The sequence below is a fragment of the Pteropus alecto genome, unplaced genomic scaffold (genome assembly GCF_000325575.1).
Source record: "Pteropus alecto unplaced genomic scaffold, ASM32557v1 scaffold288, whole genome shotgun sequence".
NCBI lineage: Eukaryota > Metazoa > Chordata > Mammalia > Chiroptera > Pteropodidae > Pteropus > Pteropus alecto.
In genome coordinates, this window is record NW_006442124.1 from 20,257 (window position 1) to 26,831 (window position 6,575).

At 39.1% G+C, this 6,575-nt stretch overlaps 1 pseudogene; it reads right to left on the reverse strand.

Moving 5' to 3' along the window:
- Window positions 1-1,572: 1,572 nt before the first annotated feature.
- Window positions 1,573-3,961, reverse strand: LOC102882338 (annotated as a pseudogene).
- Window positions 3,962-6,575: the final 2,614 nt, after the last annotated feature.

Here is a 6,575-nt window from a genome sequence, read left to right on the forward strand (position 1 = left end):
CCCTGTCAACACAGACAGGTCTTTCGTTCCAAACTGTTTTGTCCTATAGCTGCCTATTTCCTGGCACTGGCAAACTATTTTGGAATTACAAGGAGTAGTAATTATGCGGCATGTGCAGCATCACTTTCGCTCCTATAACCGTAGTGTGTGTCAATAATTGATCAGGGGACTCTTTACCAATGAACCCAGATATGTACTCAGATTTCTTCTTAACAGAGTTCTCCAGAGAGTCACTTCTAGTTGATAAGGGTTGTCTAGATGATAAAACCTGTTTGCCACTCCTGGTTTATAGTGTACATACTGTTCTTACAATAAAAGCCAAAGGTTAAAAATGCAATGGAATTATTTTTTTTGTTTATGTAGGATTCTGTTTATTGATAATGGCAAACTCAGCATTTTAATTTTATTTTGCTTATTTAACTGAACTGCCTGGGTGCCTCATGCAATTCTACCATATAAAATGTCCTAGTGGACACACTGCACATTTACTAAAATTTATTTATTTTTATTCATTTCATAGCGATAGCTACATTTATCCTAATGTGATTTTGCATATTGTATTTTACGTGCAGTTTAAATTGAATTTTTTTTCTGATTTTTACTATAGTTGAGAGGATTACATGTTAACTTTTGCCTATGGCAATAACCATGCAAAGTAACTGTGGACCTTCAAATGAATTAGGCCAAACAAAAAACAGCTAGCACTTATTAAAGTCTAATACATATTTGGCCTAATTTAAAAGTGCTTTACTTATATTACTATAATTTTAAAATCTTTACCACAGACCTATCAAATGGATACTCTCATTTTTCTCATATTACAGATAAGGAATCTAAGTTCTCGAGAACTTATATAACCCACCAGAACCGCACCGTTGGTAAAGGATTTGAACGCAGCCAGTTGAGATTCGAAGCCTTTCAGCCACTGTACTTTTTCCCATGATTAAAAGAGAAGCTTCAACCGTAAAGGTGAATTATGCAGTTCAGTGTCAGGATGCTCACTTTGAATATACAGAATCAGATCTATTAGATCTGTTGGAGTCTCCATATTTTAAAGTAATAACTTTAAATTTTAAAATTAGATTAGATTATGAATTAGATTATGAAATTAAATTAGCAAATTTATAATTGTCTAAATAAACTATAACATTTATATGTAAAACTGGTCATCTCAAAAGCCTAACAAGTTATATAGATGCATATTACCACCTTTAAAAATGTTAAGCCAAGTGTCTTCTAAAGATACTTACTCTAAGCTATAAAACTTTAAATTCTAAAATATTATGTGTTTGACCTCAATTTATCAGATCTGTTTGTTTCTGTTTGTTCTGAAAGAAAAGAGTAAGATGGAAGAAACAGTATATTTCTCTTTACAAGGAATGGAAATTTCTGGCAATTTTATGTCCTAGACTTTCAGTGACACTTAATATTCATCAACTCTTGAGGCCCACACCTAGAACTTAAATCATGCTTGGTTATCTGAGTGATACGTGGTTAATTGTGAATCACAAAATAAAACTTTTTTTTAAGAATTAAAAAAATTTTAATGCAGTTTAGATTAGCAATTCTGGTTCATTTTAGCTCCTTCACTGACAAACCCAAGGGCAGAGACTGCTTCAGTTTCTCATTGTCTGTGATGACCAAGGTATAAAGGTATCTGCTGCATCGAATTTTCACCCATTTCCCATTTGCCCTGAGAATACTCGCCAGCGGTGCTTGCAGCTGCAGCATTTACCTGAAGATAACTCCCGGATTACAGTCCTAACCTTAGACTCAAAGTTTGCCACAAAATATCTCGCTTTTATTATTTTCACATCGCTCTAGTATATCTATAGTCTTTGGAAACAAATGACATCATTCTACTTAAAGCATTCTGTTTTTAGTAATGGTATTTCAATTTACAAAATATAATAATTCTCGATCACTGAAAATGTTAAATCCTAGAAAATGTAGCATTCCTACGTGTGATGTTAATATCATTCTCAAACAATTTTTAGCTGAAAATTCATTCGATGAATCTTATTTTTCCAAAATGGATGATTCCGATGATTTTTCAGATAGTATTTCTGAAGACTATACAGTCAGGCCTTTGTTTGATTTGGAATCTGAAGACTATACAGTCAGGCCTTTGTTTGATTTGAAACAGCCCCGCATCAGCTGACTCGGGTGCCGCTCTGAAGTGGTCAACTTGTGTCAAAGATATAACTTTACTGGCACATCTGGCAGGAAAATTGATGTCAGCAATACCACTTACCCACTACAGTATTTTGAACAATTCTTTACTGAGGAATCGGTTTCAAATATCACTAGCGAAACAAATGCCTAAGCTACCTTGTTGGCTTCAAAGCCACCTGGTCTAAAAGGATTTTTACGAATGGATAAATGGTAAGACTCTGACCATGACAAACTGAAAGTCTTTTTTGCAGTAATGTTACTACTGCAAGGTATTGTGCAGAAACTGAGCCGGTTTTGGTCGATAAGACCTCTTTTGGATATACCGTCTCTCAGGCAAATTATGACTGGTGAAAAATTTTTACTTTGGCTTTGATTCCTGCATTTTATCAACAATTCTTCCACTGGTCAATCAAAGACCCAGATTTCATTGCAGAAGATCAAACCCGTGTTCAACTTTCTCGTAAATAAGCTTTCAACTGTATGTATTCCAAACAGAAACATTGTAGTTGAAGAATCACTGATGCTGTTTAAGGGGCAGTTAGCTATGAAGTAGTACATCCTGACGAAACAAGCACGATTTGATCTCAAGCTTTATGTACTTTGTGAAAGTCGGTCTGGTTATGTTTGGAATGCGCTTGTTCACACAAAGCCCAGTATGAATATGAAAGATTCAGCTGATGGTCTGAAATCATTGCACATTGTTCTTAGCTTGGTCAATGACCTTCTTGACCAAGGATATTGTGTCTTCCTTGATAGCTCTTATACATCTCCCACGCTTTTCAAAGTTACATCAAAACAGGACTGATGCAATTGGGACAGTTCCTTTGAAGAGAGAATGAATGCCAAATGATCTGGGGAAAAAAAAGGATTGCAAAAGGGATAACCGTAGCCAAGTTCTGTGGTGAACTTATGGCACTGAAATGATGTGAAAAGAAGGAGGTGACAATGTTGTCGACATGCCACAATAATACTGTGATTGAAGTAGATAACAGAAATGAAAAGAAAGCATGTGTCATTGTAAATTATAAAAAGAATATGAGAGCAGTGTACTTGGCCGATCAGATATTCACTTCTTATCAAACTGAGCACAAAAGGCATAAGTTTTGGTATAAGAAATTCTTTCGCCACCTTCTAAATATTACAGTGCTGAACTCCTGCATCCTGTTCAAGAAGGACAATTCCAAGCACACCATCAGCCATGTAAATGTCAGACTGACGTTGATTGAAAGCATGCTAGAAAAGCAAGCCAGGGCAGCAACATCTTCGAGGTTGTCTGCACCCTGATGATGTCACACCTCTTTGCCTGTCTGGAAGACATTTCCCCAAGAGCAGACCACCAGCATCAGGGAAACAGAATCCAACTGGTTGCTGCAAAGTCTGCTGCTCTCACGACAAGGATGGCAAGAAGATCCTGAGAGAAACGTGATATTTTCCACGTTGTGTTGTTCCATGCTTTGAAATGTATCACAGAAAAAGGATTTTAAGTACTGATCATCATATACATTTCTGTTACATCAGGATTAGAGACACATTCTGTTTAGCAATAACTCCAAGAACAATTTTTATATTTTATTTTCACATTGAAAACCAGTCAGATTTGCTTCAGCCTCAAAGAGGGTGTTAATGTAAAATTAGATTAACACTGGCAGTGAGCTGCACTTTTATTTTCTAAACGGGAAGTGGGTTAAAGTTCACGTTATCTTTATTTTTCTCGATTGACCAATTTGGCATCTTTTCGCCTGGCTGTGAGCAGGAAGTCCTTGATTTCCTCCATTTTGTGATCCATGGCCATGAGGCTCACAGAGTATGTGGCCAGTACAGCAAGCGGCAAGAGGCAAAGAGGGTGAAAAAGACAAAACTTTTAATAATTGTATTGCTTCTCCTGCCCATGTACAAATGCCTTTGGACTTCTAACTGGACTAGCCAATGGAAAGGATGGCAGAATCCTAAGGGGTAAATGACCAAAGAAGGCTGTTCACATTTGGACAACAATAATTGAAAATGGTAAGTAGGTTTGTGGCTACTTTGAAGTGGAATACAGAGTATAGGCACTTACTCTGATAGCTCGTAACTAGATAGCTATCGTGTGTTTTTGTTTTTGTTTTTGTTTTTGTTTTTTTGCCTGAAATCTATAGGTAGATAGATGATCCTTACTTATCCAATCAGTCATGCAGGCATGCATCATCCATTCTTGCACTGTCCAGCAAATAGCTACTGAGCATCTTGCATGTGCTCGACACTTCTAAAGTTTTGATATTGTGGGATGCATCTTCCATTTGGTGCAGGAGGACAGACAATAACAAAATAACAAACAAATCGTAGGAAGGAAATATGGTAATGATGGAAAGCAAAGGGTCCGAGAGTAGTGGAATTTAGACCTAAAGGAGCCAGGCTGGCAAAGAGCCTTGACAAGTGAATGCCAGGTGGAAGGAGACACAGATCCTCAAACTCAGGGCTTGATCTGCTCCTGGAACCAATGGGAGGCCGGAGCCTTCAAGTGTGATGATCAGGGGCAAGTGGCAGGAGTGAGACCCAAAAAGTAGGTGGGGGTCAGGTCAGGTAGGCTTTAGGAATGAAAGCAAGCTTGAGTTTTATTCTGAGTCAAGAGGGCCCCTTTGAAGGGCTTCATTCTCTTGCTTAAAATCATTCTCTTGCTGCTGTTGGACATGATTTGTGGGGGAAAAGAGATGCTAATAGCAAGAGCAATCCAAAAACTCTTCTGCACTCAAATAATTGCTCACTGGAAATTACTCAAACTTGGAGTAATGTAAGACATAATTTTATAGACACATTCTGGATTGTAAGTTTCGGCAGTGGTTATGGGAATGTATCCCCTGGCTAATGTTATTACAGACCTGTGTTGTCCATAGAGAAAGAAGCAGTCACAGTTCCCAGCTGTCTTACTTGCTGGGCCCTTTTCAGTGGACACACCTGTTGGGGTGTATTGATTTACTGCTTGGACACCTGCAGGGATCATTTATTTCTCTCTACAATAGAAGTGTTTTCAGGGAAACACTTTTCACAGTTACCTGAGCAACTTAATACAATTTCATCATTGGTAGAAATAAGCTTAATCATGTGTGACCACAAAAGGATTAAAAAAATATTTGTCCACTCACGAGGAGGTAGAGTGCATGTGGGAGACTGTGAACAGATGTATGGGCTGTGGGGAGAGGGCTTGTCAGGGCCACCCACTTACTTCCTTCTTCCTTACCACAGAAAGAGAAAAAATGCATTTGAGTGAAATACACCTCTCAGAAAGAGACAGGACTATAATTTTAGGTATGTCTATATTTGAAAACAGATTTTTCTTTTCTAAGGGAAAAAGTAAATCTTTCTGAGACGGAGTCTCACTCCCAGGAAATTTGCTACATGAACATTAGCTTGCTTAGTAGATTCTTTCATAAGTACTGAAGGTCTTGAGATCAGGGCTATGTTCCATCTTTGTGTCCTCCATTCTTCCTCTTCCTAGGAGTTGACAGCTTGGTTCTGTAGGCCAAGATCTCTCCAAGAGTTTGACCTTGTGGCCTGGGGCTGCCAGCTAGTTCCTTTTAAGAGGTCCAGGCTTGGTGCCGATTTCCACAGTCTCTGTTCTGGTTTCCCTTGCATAAAGAAGACTTGTTGCTGTGGGCCTAGGACTCCAGTTGACATTTGTTCAGAGAGGAGAGGCTTAGAACTGTGAGGCCAGGGCACTCCTTCATTTTCTGTTAGGGAAATATAGAAGAATTGCTGTGGGCCAGTTTCTCAGCTCCAATTCCTGGAAATAGGGGAAGAGATTGGAACTGCAAAACAAGGTCAGCACTCCGGTTCCTGATTAGAAATCCAGGCGGGAGTCAAGGTCCTAGTTCTTGACTTAAGATTCTCTTACTGGAGGACTGGCTTGTCCTTTGGGGTAAGGTCTCCTACCTACTAGTATTCAGAGAGGCCAAGCTTATTTCCATGGGTTCCAGCCTCCCTTGAACTTATTGTTAGAAAAAACAGCCTTTGTAAATTGGGCCTGTGTCACCACTCCATATCCTTTCAAGGGAAGACAGTGTTGCTGGTATGAACGGAGTCTTCCATTCTTCCTTTTGTTTGGAGAAGCCTCGTTTGTTTGTGGGCCATACACTCCACCTGATTTTCTGTTCAAAGGGGCTACCATGGGTGTAGTGTGAGTTGTCATTCCTTTTAGTCTGTTATAAATTAGATGGTCTTGAACTTAGGAGCCTGGGTCTGCACTCTCCTTCCTGTGAGGAGGGTATAGGCTTGGTTTCACAAGCCTAAGTCTCAACTCTAGTTTCCCTTGCATAAAGACGAGCTTGTTGCTTTGGGCCTAGGACACCACTCGACATCCGTTCAGGGAGGATAGGCTTAGAACCATGGGCCCAGGCCATGACTTCAGTCTCTGTTAGGAGAAGACA